The 19,481-nt window shown below is 37.5% G+C and overlaps 1 long non-coding RNA gene across 1 annotated transcript; it reads left to right on the top strand.

The window, feature by feature from the left end:
• The first annotated feature begins 393 nt into the window (after positions 1-393).
• LOC121737988 lies at positions 394-18,410 on the top strand. The gene is made up of 3 exons (XR_006037211.1): positions 394-479; positions 18,228-18,239; positions 18,399-18,410. It is a non-coding gene; the product is annotated as an uncharacterized LOC121737988 (long non-coding RNA).
• Positions 18,411-19,481: the final 1,071 nt, after the last annotated feature.

The raw sequence follows: 19,481 nt of genomic DNA, 5'->3' as shown, positions 1-19,481 counted from the left end.
TAGAACACATTTTTCGTAAAAACGTATAGTTTTTGAGTTATTTATGAAAAACCGTTTTAAAACATGTAGTTTTATATCGAAAAATCACAATCTTCGATCTTAAATTAATCAGAAAGTATTGATTTATTCCAAAAACTTTATGAAACAAATTTTGCTTAAAATTTGTCTGTTTATCGATTTTTGCGGTTTTTTTTATTTAAAAATATTTCACCCCCGAGAAAGGTTGGCATCTACCCCCAGGGCAAAAACGCAAGTCGGCACTATGTCACTTTTGTTTCTTAGGGTATCCCCCACCTACTCACCAATTTTCATGAAAATCGATGGAGGTTCAACGAAATCGGAGGTGAAAACCTTCAGTGACTCCACTATAATTAAGAAAGCTTAGTTTAAAGAAAGTTTAGGCTATAATATAACATCACGCTGCGACCAATAAGAACGAAGAATCAGTGGATAATGTGGAAAAACGGGGAAAATTATTAGTTGTCGTTATTACGTGTTGGCACAGACGAAGTTGCAGACAACAACTAGTGTGTCTGTCTGTCTGTTACCTCTTCACGTTTAAACCACTCGACCGATTTTGGTGAAATTTAGTATGGAGATACTTTGAGTCCCGGAAAAGGACATAGGATACTTTTCACGGCTGAAGTCGCGGGAAATATCTAGTATAAGATATAGCTATGCAGGTCAGGTATCGGACATTATGTATGACATTTTACGACCTCATAAACTACAGGAGTATGGAATTTACAGCTGTCGAGTCCAGTTTCCTTCTAACACTTTATGTGCCTGGTATTTCAAATTCTACTTTGTAGATATTTGCTGAGAACAGTGTCACATTCGTGATAATGACAATGTGCAATTTAACGCCGCCGTGGTCCAGTGGTTCAGAGCTCGGCTCTTGACTCGAAGGTCGTGGGTTCGATTCCCGCGTTGGAAACATGTTATTTCCAAGTTTGGTTAGGATAATGCGGGCTGATCACCTGATTGTCTGACAAGTAAGATGATCCATGCGTCGGATGGGCATGTAAAAAGTCGGTCCTGCGCCTGATCTCTCGCCAGTCGTGTCGGTCTGCCGTCCCACTGGGTTATGAGAGTAAAGGAATAGAGAGTGCTCTTGTGTACTGCGCACACACTTGGGCACTATAAAATTACTCCTGCGTAGCTGGCCTGGTTTCAACGAAACCGGCCACCGTCACCGAAACCGGTGTGGGAGCTATTATTATTATTATTATTATAATGACAATGTTGATTTTAGACTTACTAAAATCAACACTGTCATATAAGTACTTTGCGACGGTAGTTGCTTTCCATCAAGTGACCCGTTTGCTCGTTACCCCCTTATTTTATTTAAAAAAGTGACGCCCGCAACTCCGTTGCGCCAAAATTCGTTTCATGGGAACCGGACATTTTTCCGGGATCCTAGTATGTGCTTTCCGGGACTTATGAAAATATTCATAGTTTCATCCTTCCACCCATCAAAATCGGTTTGGGCGTGAAGAGGTAACAGACAGACAGACAAACTTTCGCATTTATAATATTAGTATGGATTTCAAATTCTAGTTTGTAGATATTTTAAGACATGAGTGGATAAATTGGGTAACTGACAATTTGAAAACTTCAGGACTGCGAAAGTGATAAGAAATAAAACATGCGGATTCTATGTATATAGCTAGATATATTAGATATAATAGATGAACTAGCCAACTTACAAGGTTTGTTCAAATTATAAAAGCAAAAAAAAATGTAAACACGACCGGCAAGGGATCAGGCGCTGCAGGACTTTTTACATGCCCATCCGACGCATGGATCATTTTGTCGGACAATCAGGTGATCAGCCCGCAGTGTCCTTACCAAACTTGGAAATAGAGACGAGAGAGAGATAGTTTTAGACGTGGGAGAGCCATGGTTCGGCATGAATGGGCCGGCCCGACCGGAGAAATACCACGGGCTCACAGAAAACGGGCGTGAATTTACCGGAGGCCCAATACCCTACTCTATTCCCTTCCCTACCCTCCCCTATTCCCTTCCCTTCCCATCCCTACCCTCCCCTATTACCCTATTCCCTCTTAAAAGGCCGGCAACGCACCTGCAGCTCTTCTGATGCTGCGAGTGTCCATGGGCGACGGAAGTTGCTTTCCATCAGGTGACCCGTTTACTCGTTTGCCCCCTTATTTCATTAAAAAAAACATGTTTCCAACGCGGGAAACGAACCCACGAACCCAAGAGCCACGCTCTTAACCACTGGACCACGGAGGCGTTGACCACATACTGTAATGTAACATTAAACAGACCTTCGGATGAAAAATATGTCGACATATACCGGACACTGAAGTATTTTAATTAATTTTAACTGAAAACATTTCACACAAAAATTCGCAAAATGAAATGTTTTGGAACGCTGAAAATTCATGTATCCATAGTCCATACTAATATATTGTAAAAGTGTCTCTCTATATTCTGTTTTACGCTTACACCCCCGAGTGATTCTAATAAAACATCGCATGAAGATACCTTGAGTCCGGGAAAAGACATACGTTTTTCTGGGCCTAGGTTTAACTTCTAGTTAGGAGGTTCTAAATATCTTCCTCGCTAAAAGATCTTCCTTTGAGCATACGCTTCCTACAACGTATGGCAAAACAACATTTGCCGATTCAGTACAAAATTGTAACAATATTGTATTTCCGTATCAACTGAAATGTCCAAATATTCAAATATATAAATTAACTAGCTTTTGCCCGCGGCTTCGCTCGCGTGGAATTCGAAAATCGTGTACAATACGAATATTCTTGCAAATCTCCTTTAGAAACATGATGTTTTCCCAAGACCAAAAGTAGCCTATGTTACTCTCCATCCTTTCAACTAAGTCGATGCCAAAAAGTACCCCCCTAGTAACGGCAGGGGCAAAGCCTCCCGCATATTAATCAAACGACACGCAAAATCTGCATGTTTAGTTTTGGTTACATTAATTTCACTTTTAATAAATAACTTACTTTGATTCTACAGAAGGAGAAGTAAAACTCAACACTAACGACGCAACACCATTTTGCTTAGCAACATTACCAGAGGGGGGAGGAGTTGGGGTGTTTTTTTGATTGTCGGGTGGGGGAAAAATTTTATACACCAGATGTTAAATTGGAAAATACATTTAATAATATGAAGTTAGTCCACTGAAGAAAAAAGTTTGATACAAAATTTTACCCCCTCTTTGGTCCCCTTAGAGGGGTGAGGGGGGAAAAATTTATACACCAGATGTTAAGTTGGAAGAAGATAAATATATCTGCGAAAACCGTATTCAAATCGGATCAGTAGTTTTCGTGTTAAAGAAAAAAGTTTGGTACAAAATCTTACCCCCTCTTTTGACCCTTTGGAGAGGTGGGGGGAAAAAATTTTGTACACCAGATGTTAAGTTGGAAGAAGACAAATATATCTGCGAAAACCGCATTCAAATCGGATCAGTAGTTTTCGTGTGATGCTGGAACAAACATACAGACAGACAGACAGACAGACAGACAAAAAACTAACCACAGTTTTGGCTTCATAGCGATGTAGTAACAGCCCCCGCTTATTATTTTTTGGATATCTTTAATGTACAGAATTGTCATTTCTACAGTTTTATTATATGTATAGATTAAAGCCAAATATAATGTGTGTGTTCCGAAATTTAACCCAGTATACTTGCCATGCTCAAGACGTGATGTACGCTGAAAATTCATGTATCCGTAGTCCATACTAATATATTGTAAAAGTGTCTCTCTATATTCTGTTTTACGCTTACACCCCGGAGTGATTCTAATAAAACATCGCATGAAGATACCTTGAGTCCGGGAAAAGACATACGTTTTTCTGGGCCTAGGTTTAACTTCTAGTTAGGAGGTTCTAAATATCTTCCTCGCTAAAAGATCTTCCTTTGAGCATACGCTTCCTACAACGTATGGCAAAACAACATTTGCCGATTCAGTACAAAATTGTAACAATATTGTATTTCCGTATCAACTGAAATGTCCAAATATTCAAATATATAAATTAACTAGCTTTTGCCCGCGGCTTCGCTCGCGTGGAATTCGAAAATCGTGTACAATACGAATATTCTTGCAAATCTCCTTTAGAAACATGATGTTTTCCCAAGACCAAAAGTAGCCTATGTTACTCTCCATCCTTTCAACTAAGTCGATGCCAAAAAGTACCCCCCTAGTAACGGCAGGGGCAAAGCCTCCCGCATATTAATCAAACGACACGCAAAATCTGCATGTTTAGTTTTGGTTACATTAATTTCACTTTTAATAAATAACTTACTTTGATTCTACAGAAGGAGAAGTAAAACTCAACACTAACGACGCAACACCATTTTGCTTAGCAACATTACCAGAGGGGGGAGGAGTTGGGGTGTTTTTTTGATTGTCGGGTGGGGGAAAAATTTTATACACCAGATGTTAAATTGGAAAATACATTTAATAATATGAAGTTAGTCCACTGAAGAAAAAAGTTTGATACAAAATTTTACCCCCTCTTTGGTCCCCTTAGAGGGGTGAGGGGGGAAAAAATTTATACACCAGATGTTAAGTTGGAAGAAGATAAATATATCTGCGAAAACCGTATTCAAATCGGATCAGTAGTTTTCGTGTTAAAGAAAAAAGTTTGGTACAAAATCTTACCCCCTCTTTTGACCCTTTGGAGAGGTGGGGGGAAAAAATTTTGTACACCAGATGTTAAGTTGGAAGAAGACAAATATATCTGCGAAAACCGCATTCAAATCGGATCAGTAGTTTTCGTGTGATGCTGGAACAAACATACAGACAGACAGACAGACAGACAGACAAAAAACTAACCACAGTTTTGGCTTCATAGCGATGTAGTAACAGCCCCCGCTTATTATTTTTTGGATATCTTTAATGTACAGAATTGTCATTTCTACAGTTTTATTATATGTATAGATTAAAGCCAAATATAATGTGTGTGTTCCGAAATTTAACCCAGTATACTTGCCATGCTCAAGACGTGATGTACGCTGAAAATTCATGTATCCGTAGTCCATACTAATATATTGTAAAAGTGTCTCTCTATATTCTGTTTTACGCTTACACCCCGGAGTGATTCTAATAAAACATCGCATGAAGATACCTTGAGTCCGGGAAAAGACATACGTTTTTCTGGGCCTAGGTTTAACTTCTAGTTAGGAGGTTCTAAATATCTTCCTCGCTAAAAGATCTTCCTTTGAGCATACGCTTCCTACAACGTATGGCAAAACAACATTTGCCGATTCAGTACAAAATTGTAACAATATTGTATTTCCGTATCAACTGAAATGTCCAAATATTCAAATATATAAATTAACTAGCTTTTGCCCGCGGCTTCGCTCGCGTGGAATTCGAAAATCGTGTACAATACGAATATTCTTGCAAATCTCCTTTAGAAACATGATGTTTTCCCAAGACCAAAAGTAGCCTATGTTACTCTCCATCCTTTCAACTAAGTCGATGCCAAAAAGTACCCCCCTAGTAACGGCAGGGGCAAAGCCTCCCGCATATTAATCAAACGACACGCAAAATCTGCATGTTTAGTTTTGGTTACATTAATTTCACTTTTAATAAATAACTTACTTTGATTCTACAGAAGGAGAAGTAAAACTCAACACTAACGACGCAACACCATTTTGCTTAGCAACATTACCAGAGGGGGGAGGAGTTGGGGTGTTTTTTTGATTGTCGGGTGGGGGAAAAATTTTATACACCAGATGTTAAATTGGAAAATACATTTAATAATATGAAGTTAGTCCACTGAAGAAAAAAGTTTGATACAAAATTTTACCCCCTCTTTGGTCCCCTTAGAGGGGTGAGGGGGGAAAAAATTTATACACCAGATGTTAAGTTGGAAGAAGATAAATATATCTGCGAAAACCGTATTCAAATCGGATCAGTAGTTTTCGTGTTAAAGAAAAAAGTTTGGTACAAAATCTTACCCCCTCTTTTGACCCTTTGGAGAGGTGGGGGGAAAAAATTTTGTACACCAGATGTTAAGTTGGAAGAAGACAAATATATCTGCGAAAACCGCATTCAAATCGGATCAGTAGTTTTCGTGTGATGCTGGAACAAACATACAGACAGACAGACAGACAGACAGACAAAAAACTAACCACAGTTTTGGCTTCATAGCGATGTAGTAACAGCCCCCGCTTATTATTTTTTGGATATCTTTAATGTACAGAATTGTCATTTCTACAGTTTTATTATATGTATAGATTAAAGCCAAATATAATGTGTGTGTTCCGAAATTTAACCCAGTATACTTGCCATGCTCAAGACGTGATGTATCTGAATTCTGACGCCATAGCCCATATCGTAAATATGGGCTATGGCGTCTATACTCTTAAACAGGCAAATCGTGTTCATTTATTTACACCGGCGACCTCAGACGGCTCAGACGGCATTAGAGACGACTCAACGGCTCTAATGATTTCGATGTCAAGTTCGACGAAATTTTGCAATGTCAAGGGTTTCGGGGACGAAAAATTTATAAGTTTCGTTTTTAAATAACCGATTTTTCAGGCGATGAAAATATGGCGAGGAAATTAGTAAAATCAAAGCTAAATTTTGTCAAAAATTTAATTTGTTATTATTTTTAGCAATATTCCGCGAAATAAACTTCCACCTTTAAGTAAATGAGTGAGTGTACGCATAGGCATGCGTACAGCACCTCCCTCCTCCCACACTGCCTATGCGTACACTCGCATGCAAGAACCTGCAAATACCACCACTACACAAGCAATAATGTTGGCAAATACGTGCAAGGCCCCTCACCACCATGCAGGTTGAAAATCTCGACGCGCGTTTCGCCCCAACACCGGAGCATCCTCAGGATGTGGACTCTACGAACAACGTCCGTTAATTGCCGCCACCCTACGGTGGCGGCACTTAACGGACGTTGTAGTTTATTTCGCGGAATATTGCTAAAAATAATACCAAATTAAATTTTAAGCTATGGATTTCCGCAAAGTAACGCCTGATTCCATTAACTATCTAAATTTTGTCGTCATGTCACACAATATGACGGTGGCTCACTGACGTGTAGTTTTATTTTCCACTTCTTTTTTCATTTTTAGAAAGTCATATTATTCAACAATAATTCTTTATACCGAGTTGGCTCGGTTCAGGCTCGCACGAATATTCGTGCTAATGTGATACTGGTGAGACAAGTGTTACGTATTATTAAGACATCTCCACTAAGTCATATACGTCAAAGCACTGACGTATGTTTCGGAACGTATCAACAGTATGGCGTCGTGACGTCATGAGCGGTGGCCAGTTTACTGGGTAATATTTCGGAACATACCCACAAATTAATTAAAGCCAAAGATAATGTTAACACGGAGTTGGTGACATGTGTCATTTTAATTAGCAATAATATTAATGACGTGCGAACGAGAAGAACAGCGTCGGTCTCGCTCTAATTCAGTTTTACGAATTTAATATCATAAGGGTTCCTTGAAACTTATAACATTGGCAAAGTGCGAGTAGGGCTCACGCAACGAAGGTTCTGTACAATCCTGCTGTTTCTTTTGATTTCGTTGTCTTAGAAGTTTTTTACGGCTCCAAGAGACAGGAGAATAGAATACATTCTTCTGTCCCTGTATTATTCTTTAGTCAATGTATTATAAATAATAGACGTTCTGTGCGGCTTCACCCGCGTAAATTAGATATATTTTCACAGACAAATTACTCTACAAAAATAGCCTATGATCCTTCACGAGGTCTACTTCTTATCTGTGTCAAATAATATAAAAATTGCTCCAGTAGTTCGTGATAATAATTTCCCCCGTTTTTTCCACATTTTCCTCTATTTCTTCGATCCTATTAGACTTAGCGTGATAAGATAATATAGTTTATAGCCTTCCTCGATAAATAGGATATCTAACAATGAAAGAATTTTTCAAATAGGACCAGTAATCAGGGGCGTCTTTCCCTTAGGTGCAGTGTGTGCGTTGCACACGGGCGCCGCGGTCATAGGGGCGCCGCTCGCAAGGAAATAGTTATTAAATTATTATTAAAAAAACACAATTTTGAGTTGTTTTTCTTAATTGTCACTCTTTCCTTCCGTAAAATACTTTATACCCGTGTATAGGGCACTCGCTTTCAGTGAACTTCCCTGTCAAATGTTATCAAATGTTGTTGAACATTGTATGTTTGTTTGTGATGTCCTAATAAGAATGAAAAAACTCAATATTTGGACATTTCTATGAAGTACATTTGTATAGATACGAGTATATTTAACATGGGTACGTTTTGGGGCTTAGGATGTTAGGGCCAGTCAAGAGCACATCATGGTAGGTATTCAAAACCAAAAAAATCTTCAAATTTAATCTACAAACAATGTAGTTTGTTATCTATTGGAGAAAGACAGTACCTACCTATGTGGTAACTTGATGTGCTGTTATAGTTCGTCCGGTGGCTTCAGGATAAATGATCCATACTAATAATTATGGACTCCTCACCCTTAAGCGGCCGGACAAACTGTACTTTGTACCCATTTCATTTTGACCGCGCGCTTGCTAGGGAGCGCTAGGGTAATAAATGTTTGCACACGGGCGCCACATGGGCTAGAGACGGCCCTGCCAGTAATTCCTGAGATAGGCGCGTTCAAACAAACAAACAAACAAACTCTACCGCTTTATTATATTATCAGTATAGTTTTCAGCTTGATACCTCCACTTTCTTGAGAAAAAGGCATTGACAGACAGACGGACTGACGAAGAACAAGGTGATCCTATAAGGGTTCTGTCTTTTCGTTTTGAAGTACGGAACCCTAAAAAGACTCTTTTCATACACTCATATCGAGCACTTTTACGTTTTAATTAATACATCCACGAATTCAAAGTGTACTTTACCACGAAAACTTTGCAATGGCGGCCATTGTTGCTTGTTGATGTATGTCCTCGTACTCGTATATTGGAAAAATGTATGCGTATTAATAAATATTATGGTTGACGTGGGAGAGCCATGCTTCGGCACGAATGGGCCGGCTCGACCGGAGAAATACCATGGGCTCACAGAAAACCGGTGTGAAACAGCGCTTGCGCTGTGTTTCGCCGGGTGAGTGAGTTTACCGGAGGCCCAATCCCCTACCCTATTCCCTTCTCTACCCTCCCCTATTCCCTTCCCTTCCCTATTGCCTACCCTCCCCTATTAACCTATTCCGTCTTAAAAGGCCGACAACGCACCTGCAGCTCTTCTGATGCTGCGAGTGTCAATGGGCGACGGAAGTTACTTTCCATCAGGTGACCCATTTGCTCGTTTGTCCCCTTATTTCATAAAAAAAATCTTTTGTCTTTCAAATTATGAGTTTATAAGGCTCTAAATACGGTAAAAGGGGGAGCGCCGTGTGAAGCGGTAACAGACAAACACATTTTCGCATAAAATTAGTAAGGAAGTATTCTTTCCCCATGTAAATGATACAATCTCTGTCAATTAATTCTGATCGATTCGACGGTAGCTTGTTATTGATTTTGTTTACAACGACGCAGGAGTTTCGGAGATGTAAATGATTTTAAAGTAAGGATAAGCGTCGTGGCCTTTTCAATCGGTCTAACGAAAGGCGAAACTAAAATTATAATTTATTTTAGTTTCGCCTTTCGTAAGAGATTTCTCACCACAATAATAATATAATATATTATACATAATATATTATTACAATAAAATAATATAGTTCAGTCTTTGTGGGGTGACTGCAGGAGTCTTAAACTAAGCAGTGTTTGAAATATTATGAGATCCGTTAATCCCGGATCTCATAATATTTGGCAAAGCCAACAGTAAGTGCGATTTATATCATCTGATTTTTTCTCCTCATAGATAGCTAAATAAAAAATATTTACAATGGCGTTAACCACACTTGAGATCTTCCAACCTAATTTGTACCCCCTTAAGGCGCTGTAGTTGTGTAAAACGGGTTTTTTAAAACACGTTTTTAGTAAAGGAAATGTCATTATTTAAGTATAAAATAGTACCGTTTTAAAATTGAGAAAATTTCCTATACGCAAAGGTATATCAGTACACAAGTTGAAAAATTCTGCTCGTTGGAAAAAAATCTCAAAGATTTTTTTTATATTTTTTTTATAACGCTGTTTTTCATAATTAAATCATTTTATGGCTAAATTACACACTTTCTACAAAAAACAAAAAATGTAGTATATGTGTAACCTAACGTAAACGATTTGATATATTTGATTTGTGTAATGCTAAAAACAAAAGGTTTTTACTCCTATTTTCTATTATCAAGGCACGCGGCGAGCGCGTAACAGCCACTGTACAAGGCGCGCTGATATGAATGTTATTTTAATGTCCTTAACGTCGATATTCGTACTGACAGACATCGACCTGCTTATTTTAGGGACTGCTGGGCCTTAACCTTAAAAACTAGGGTTGCTGAGGATTCCTCTTCCGCTTCCTCATAATGAGGAAGTTCCGCAATATTTCGGGTTCCTCAACCGTTACCGCATCCTCATAAATAAAAATAAAAAAATCCTCTTCCACTATCGCTTCCTCAAAATTTAAGAGGAATTTATGAGGAATTTCACTGCGCGTCGCGTATCCAATCATGGCAACGCACACGCCAGAGCCAGAGAATTGTATCATTCACTCATCTTTTTTTTGTGTTCGTGTGTTGTGTACATTAAGCTAATGTCGGCTGTACACTCTCGCCGAGACACAGCGAGGCGGCCCGAGTGCGAGAGTGTAAATGGGTGCGCTCGCCTCGTCTCGCCTGTCTGGGACCCTCTCGGTCTCGAGCTCGTGCTCGTAGCTTTACACATTGGACTCTGTACTGTCACAGAATATTTATATAGTACTAAAATACTGTTTTTACAATCGCTGTAGATGTAAGGCTCGGAGTACAAGTGAAAACCTTCATGTGCTGTCGACTTTACCTACAATTCATACGGTACCTACTTTTCTCATTCGTAGAGAATGAGAAAAGTATGAATTGTAGTAGGTAAAGTCAACTTGCCCCCCCTGCGCCATCGGCTGGCGACGCTCTTGTTTTCCAATTTTTATTTTATATAAATAACTTTTGAATTATTGCGAAAAAAAAATAAAACAAAAATGTTTTGTTATAAAACTTATATAATAATATTATGATCTTTCCATTTATCAAAAAAAAAATTTTGTTGAAATACTCAATTGCTGGACCGATTTTGATGATTATTGTGTGTGTTTTGAGAATGGTTTATATTCATAGTTTGGTCCACTGGAAAATGCCCTTTTAATTAATTTTTGTGTAATGTATGTACCTAGTTATGTACAGACAGGACAAAGACTTTTGGGTTGGGTCCGCTAGTATTTATAATTTACTATCATCCTCTTCCTCATCCGCTTCCTCTTCCGCTTCCTCATCCGCATCCTCTTCCTCAAAAAATATCCTCTTCCTCATCCGCATCCTCTAAATTTGCGCGTGAAAATTCCTCTTCCTCCTCCTCTTCCTCATAATCACTTCCTCAACAACCCTATTAAAAACACTCTTTAGAAACACAAACACGGAAATTTTACTACAGTTTTTAGTAGCTCGAGCCAGTGGATCTACGGTTCTAACAAGTGTGCGTAAAAATATAATTTATGATCGTAAAATACTAGTAAACTGTATTACAAGAATTTTCTCTAGTCTCGTGGATGTCAAACCACGTTGGGGGCTCATAATATTGGAGACATTTCAAATCAAGACAGGACCTGTACTTACGACAGGAAATGTATACATTTATCTTATTCGATATGTGCTGAGTTGCTGACTGCAAAAATGATATGAATCAGATATTTCATGATAAATTGACACATGTTTTATTAATTTCCTTGTCTTACACGCGCTGGTGACTCCTCTGGTGTTGTGACCGTGGGTGGCAATCGCTTACCAGGCACGCTATATGAAAGACTGTTGTAACTGCAGTAAAACTTAACAGAAAAAAATGATTTTTTACCTCATGGTAAGTGATTACTGAATACCGATAATTATAGTTAAAATAAGTGTTGCCAGATTTTTTTTATGCCAAGTTGGGACTTTGGAACTTTTTGAGTAAAAAAGCGGGATTCTAAAGTCAAAAACGGGACAAAGTAAAAAAAGGTATACAATCAAAAGTTTTTGGAATTTTTATCTTTTTATTTGCATTAAAATAACGTTTACGTGACAATACATAGCTAAAGTAGCCAAAGAACTGAGCCTGTCCCGCGCGTGACATTTAATTTTGATGAAAAAATCGGGACCTCTGGCAACGCTGAGGTACATTATATTATTATATTATACATACATGAGTGGATTAAGCAGGTAACTACCATTTTACAATATAAGAACAATTAATTTTTTCACTTTTGAACAAAACTTACATACTTCACCTAGCTAATATAATTATTAATTATGTATTATCTAGCTATACGTAGAATCCACATTTTTTTAAATTTCAAATCATTCTCCGGGTCCTAAATTCACCATATATCCGATAACAATTTGGCTACCTCCATGGCTCAGTAGTTAAGCGTATCATAGTGCACAAGCCGAGGGTCGTCGGTTCAAATCCCGCCGACGCGACGTGACGAAAAGTTCTTTGGGCGGTACGGGACCAGATGGACGTGATATTTTATTTAAAATCTAGATCTTTTGCATCCATAAGGAGCTAGGAGATAAAAAATATCCTAGGTCCTTATGGATGCGAAAATGTCTATACAGATTACAGCGTGACTAACGGCCATTCCCAATATTTGATCTATCTCTGGTTTTGCCCTACTAGAGATAGGAATAGCTCACAATTGACATTTATGTCTAATGTGAGCTATTCCTATCTCTAGTAGGGCAAAACCAGAGATAGATTAAATATTGTGAACGGCCGTTATTCATGCAAAAACTGTCAAATCGATTTTTATACGTTTAAAGATACTTTGAGACTAAAATATATTATAATAAAAGTTAAGATTCCCGCGCGATAAGCAAATCTTGGATCAACAATCAACATATTGTAGTATCCACAAAAATAAGGAGCGATTTCACTATGTAAAGAAATGGAACACGTTCAGTGCTCACTGAACCGGTTCAAAACGTATAAACGCGTTTATAACACCGAATTGCATTTCACCAACATAAACTGAACGCGTTCACAGCAAATTCGAGTTTTATCTTCTGAACGCCCAATGTTCGAGGTTTAACTTCATAAACCCGTTCAAGAACGAAAAACATAGACCAGAGAAATGTCAAGATGACAGTTTTGACAGATGGTTTTGGTTAGTTTATGTATTGTTTCTTGCTATTTTACTGTTCAATTAACGTGATAAGGCTCCAAAATGATGAAAACATGTAAAATCATCGCATGACGTCACCTACGATTAATACACGACTAAGATTTATTAATCGCGATTAAAAGATGTTTGTGTAATCCATTTGAAACAAAACGAGATTTACGTCGCAGCGTGAACGCGTTTGTAACCTTAGATGTAAGATAATAATAACATACAAAATCGTTACACGTTCAATGAGAACTAAGTTTTATAAATCAAAGTTATAAGTGTGATTGGTGAAATCCAACCATACCTTACTTTCTCAGTCGTATAAATCCTAAAACCATTATTCTATTGCGCTGTATCGCTCGGTTGGCGATAAATAATCTTCCCCTTTTTGTGGAATTGTCTCCAGATTCTCTGATGAATGCTTAATGGATTGAACTCCAAGTTAAAGCTGTCCGGAATCCGGGTGAATTCGGAACGAATGGAACTGAAGACATGAATAATAAAAATAAAAATAACTCTAACATTTTACAACATAAGGGCATTTACTCATTTTGCCCCTATGATTTAAATTTTAAACAAACTTTATAACTTACCTACTTCATCGTCTTTCTAGGGTTCCGTAGCCAAATGGCAAAAAACGGAACCCTTATAGATTCGTCATGTCTGTCCGTCGGTCTGTCTGTCTGTTTGTCTGTCTGTATGTCTCCAGGCTGTAACTCAAGAACCGCTATAGCTAGACTTCTGAAATTTTCACAGATTGTGTATATCTGTTCCCGCTATAACAACAAATACTAAAAACAAAATAATATTAATATTTAAGGGGGCTCTCATACAACAAACGTGATTTTTTTGGCCTTTTTTGCTCTATATCAATAATGACAAAAGGTAGGTACTTGATTTTTTCTCAAAGTCCTTAATTATATGTGAACTTTAATTTTTATTAATAATCCCATACAATACAAAAATAGGCCAACACAATTTTTGGCCTATTTTTCCTCTAGAACGGTACGGAAACCTTCGTGCGCGAGTCCAACTCGCACTTGGCCGATTTATTTATTTATTTATCAATAAACTATAAAGAAAATACAATAATAAACTTAATCTAATACAGTGTAATTTGTTGTAAAATTTTTGTCAGTCAGTCTTGTACTCTCTGGTTTTCTGTGAGAACGTGGTATTTCTCCGGTCGAGCCGGCCCATTCGTGCCGAAGCTTGGCTCTCCCCACGAGAGTGTAGTTTTAAGTATATAATAATAATATGTATGTTAGTCCTCAAGGTATTTTTTGTAATATGAATATGTATGTTAGTCTGTAAGGTATTTGTATTATGGGCCTAGATGCCTGAAATAAATGGTAAATAAGTAAATTTAAAAAAAAGACGAGTTGCACTCCGGGAGTGCCGGTGAAAACTTGATTATTAACATTGTGCATTATTTTTTTAACCTATTTTTTATGAAAATCGATTTTTAAAAAAATCGATTTTTAATTAAAAGTAAGTAATCGAAACCCTTACAATCGATTACATTTTTAACCCATTTTTTACGAAAATCGATTTTTAAAAAATCGATTTTTTTAATTAATCGAAACCCTTACAATCGATAAAAAAAATATCGACAATCGAAAAAAAACAATCGATTGTTCGATTAATCGATTTCGATGTTACAACACTACTCTCCAACCGTTTTACGGTTTTTTGATCAGCACGAGAATCTGACGCGAGTTTCACAGTTTTTACCCATCCCACAAAAGTGCTCAACGCCGCTAAAGAAGTTTTCACTTCAAAAAATAGTGTAGGTTCAAAAACAGAACCATCCTTACTCAGGTCAAAATCAAGGCTACTTTAACCAACTAGCTTTGAATTAAAACTAAACTTTAAAGTTAAATACAAATCCAGAGTGAACAGTTTAAACCTTTAGTTTAACCTACTCCATTAACTAACACGTTAGTTAACTCGGCGGTTAAAAACTTTAAATAGCCTTACAATGTAGTTGAGAATTTAGTTTTAACTCGTAGAAACTCTGTGACTCAGTGGTTGAGCGGGGGGAACAAGCCGGGGGTCGCGGGTTCGAATGCCACCGACGGAACAAAAAGTTTTCAATTTTCCTTCGTCATTGATGTGTGTTAAATATGTATATGTTATAATAAAAATGTTAAATATAATATGTAAAGTAACAAAATCGGCCAAGTGCGAGTCGGACTCGCGCACGAAGGGTTCCTTATTGTTATAGAGCAAACATAGACCAAAAATTGTGTTTTTTTATGGGAGCCCCCCTTAATTTTTTATTTTATTTTAATATTATTCTTAAATATTGAAGTACACATATAGACATAAACAAGGCCTTTGGTGATAAGGTTGCCATTATTGCCATTATTGATATCGAGCAAAAAAGGCCAAAAAAATCACGTTCGTTGTATGGGAGCCCCCCTCAAATATTTAATTTATTTTATTTTTAGTATTTGTTGTTATACCACCAGCCACCAGAAATACACAATCTGTGAAAATTTCAAAACTCTAGCTATAGCGGTTCTTGAGATACAGCCTGGAGACAGACAGACGGACAGACAGACATCGAAGTCTCATGAATAGGGTCGCGTTTTCACCCTTTGGGTACGGAACCCTAAAAAGTATTAAATATATTATATTTCCTCTGTAGTCCTTCAGGTACTTACGACGGAGCCAGACTGAAGCCGATTATAGTTGGGGAGAGCAAGAGGGGATTTTGGGAGTAGCGCCAGCGTGTCAGATTAAGCTTGTATAGGCTTTCGACATGTGTCTAGTTATCATGGTATAGAAATCAGACTTCCCATGTGGTGGGTTTTTTTTTACATTGAAATGTCATCGGATCTGTCATATTAAGATACTGGATGTAGTATACCCCAAAGAAGCTTCCATATTATAAAGCACTGACGATTCAAAGGTTTGGTAAGCCTGTAACATTTTAAAATATAAAAAAGTAAAGCTTCATATTTTCCTAACTAAGCTTCGCAGATATTTTATTTTGTCTATGTATTACTAAATGATTTAAATGCTGTCTAAAATATATAACTGACTTAAATAAGCAATTTTCTGAATATATTTTCTTTTTCAAAACTTTAAAATGGCTGCAGTTTCTGAACCCACCACTAAAGTAAAAAAACGCTCTTATTATTTTTTAATCAGTTTTATTTGTATGTATTTTTTAATGTACAAAACCTACTAAGTCTCAATGACACTCGAGTGACTACAAAAATAGCACCCTCCCCTCCTCTACTATTATTACTTATTATTAAATAAATCATTATTATTTACCAATGGGTCAGCTTTTTAGTATGTAGTGTATCCAAATAAACAAGGATTCAATTCATCTCAGTTAAAAGACGGTGCGCAAAATTTTCTATTCGCGGAACCCCTGAACCGATTTTGATGAAATTTGGTACCGAAATTTTTAATGTCGGAAATATACAAGGTGTAACAAAACTAAACTCTGATAATACTTTAAGGTGTGTATGTGTTCCTTGGAGAGAGTTCACCGTGAAAGTAACAGCGCTGAAAAAAAAAAATTTTCACTTTTGTATGGAGAAACTGGTGACGCCGCATTGTGGCGCTTGCCCATACAAAAGTTAATTTTTTTTTGCTCTTTCAGCGCTGCTACTTTCACAGTGAACTCTCTACAAGAAACACGTACACACCCTAAAGTATTATCACTTAGTTTTGGTACACCTCGTTTATACGTGGGAGAGCCATGCTTCGGCACGAATGGGCCGGCTCGACCGGATAAATACCACGTTCTCACAGAAAACCGGCGTGAAACAGCGCTTGCGCTGTGTTTCGCCGAGTGAGTGAGTTTACCGGAGGCCCAATCCCCTACCCTATTCCCTTTCCTACCCTCCCCTATTCCCTTCCCTTCCCTTCCCTTCCCTTCCCTACCCTCCCCTATTACCCTATTCCCTCTTAAAAGGCCGGCAACGCACATGCAGCTCTTCTGATGCTGCGAGTGTCTATGGGCGACGGAAGTTGCTTTCCATCAGGTGACCCGTTTGCTCGTTTGCCCCCTTATTTCATAAAAAAAAAAAACCTCGTATAGAATAGTTTTCATCCAAATAAAAATGTTACCGATAAGTTATCGCACCCACATTTCTGCGTACTTCTAATAGCTATTATTTGTGTAGTCGGCTTATTAGCTATGTATTTGTATTTTTTTTTATTACACATTATGTAAAAATCAGCCTCATATTTGGAAAAGCTTCAGATGAAATATAAAAACTATTGGCAAGTGAAATCAACCTAATTATGTGCACAGTATAGTATGCATACAGTATAACAACTAAGCCTTAACCTTGAAATCAAACCACTCAACTTAGAGGCAACTGATCACTGATTCACCAATAGCCTGTCCCCGCATGCTCCGCTTACTCCTCACCCCACCAAAAAACCGAAAATCGAACTCTGCGCTTTTTTTCCAGAGCAAATCGCATGTGTTTTGAGTGGGTTGTCTCGGCTTCTTGCCGACCAAAAGATACAGCCGGGTTGCTTTAGCTAACTGAGGCATATCCCCAACCCATAACGTCATTTAAGTCCACTGTCCAGCGCGTAATTCACTATTTGGCTATTTTGAAATTTTTATGCCATTCGCTAGAAAATCGGAAGACGCATCGTATCAGCCAATCAGGAACACGTATCGCTTAACAAAAACGAACAAACAAATATACTTTTTTGTGCCCATATTGACAAAAAAAACTCCTAAAATTTTAATAAACCGGATTTAGTATGGTAAATTATGCAATTGTTTTCTCTCTCCTGAAAAGTTGTTATTTTTAACTTTTTTTTTATGAAACTCCTTATCGTCCTTCAGTTCGGTCAGTTTGTTACAACGATAAGGAGTTTCATCAAAAAAAAAGTTAATAGCTATAGAGTACCTATAGACTGCTTCGTTATCTTTGCTATAATAATATTATGTTTTCGTGCTCCAAAACACGTAAAATGAAAACTTATTGGTATTAGTATTATTTGTGAGTCTTCTGTACATTGTTATACTGTATGATATGTGTGATGAGCCGTGCTGGGATAGTTTTTGTTGGATGCTTGACCTACTTATTGAAATGAAAAGAAATGAAACAAAAACTGTACTATAGAGTTACGAATGTACATACATGGCGAATAAAATTAGCTCAGAATTTTGTAATCATATACATTGTCCGCAATGTTGCAAACCAAGTCTTCAAGTCTTTCAAGTGAATAAATGACGCCCACAACACATAATTCGTCTATCGCGCGGGAACCGTACATTTTTCCGGTATAGAAAGTATCTTATGTCCTTTCCTGGGACTTAAAGTATCTCCATGTCTAATTTCAGCAAAATAGGTTGAGTGGTTCGGGCGTAAAGAGGTAACAGAGTTGATTCAAACCCACACTTCCAATTTCAAGTTACGAACTTACCACCAGCAGGGCTAGCATAACAACAGTAGATATGGGAAAGAATCGACATACTGACAGATTTTATCGACAAAATGGCGGATTTCCATTGTCTAACTGTCACTTTGCCTTTTTTTTCCATAGAAAGAAACCGCGTTTCTATAGTGATAAGTGACCATGCTACGCCTGCAGGTGGTCTAGCTGCTCATTTATCACAATGGCTCCACGATTTATTATAATTAGCTGTATTTATTCTACTTATTAATTGTGCAATGGCGGACAGAAAGGTAATTCATTACGATTAACGTCAGGATTAAATAATACCTCTGTTGATATTTCGTGTTATAATATTAATAACAATCCAGATTTGTGAATGGGAAATAGTGATTTTTTTATTTTTTTATTAAAAATTGGAAGAAAAGAAACTAATATTTGTAGCCCTTTTAATCAGTAGCTAAGATAGCTACCTTTATCTTATACCTTTAAACGAGCAATTCTTGTATATCTAAAATATAAAATTCTCATGTCACAGTTTTCGTTGCCATACTCCTCCGAAACGGCTTGACCGATTCTCATGAAATTTTGTGAGCATGTTAAGTAGGTCTGAGAATCGGCCAACATCTATTTTCCATACAAAAAAAAATGGCAAAACAACGTTTGCCGGGACATCTAGTATGTATATATTATATAATTGGAATCTCGGAATCGGCTCCAACGATTTTCATGAAATTTAGTATATAGGGGGTTTCGGGGGCGATAAATCGATCTAGCTAGGAATCATTTTTAAAAAATTTATTAATTTTATACGTGGGAGAGCCATGCTTCGGCACGAATGGGCCGGCT

This window comes from Aricia agestis, chromosome 22, assembly GCF_905147365.1.
Source record: "Aricia agestis chromosome 22, ilAriAges1.1, whole genome shotgun sequence".
Taxonomy (NCBI): Eukaryota; Metazoa; Arthropoda; class Insecta; order Lepidoptera; family Lycaenidae; genus Aricia; species Aricia agestis.
Note: the sequence above shows the minus strand (reverse complement) of the source record. Positions and strands in the feature narration are given on the sequence as shown.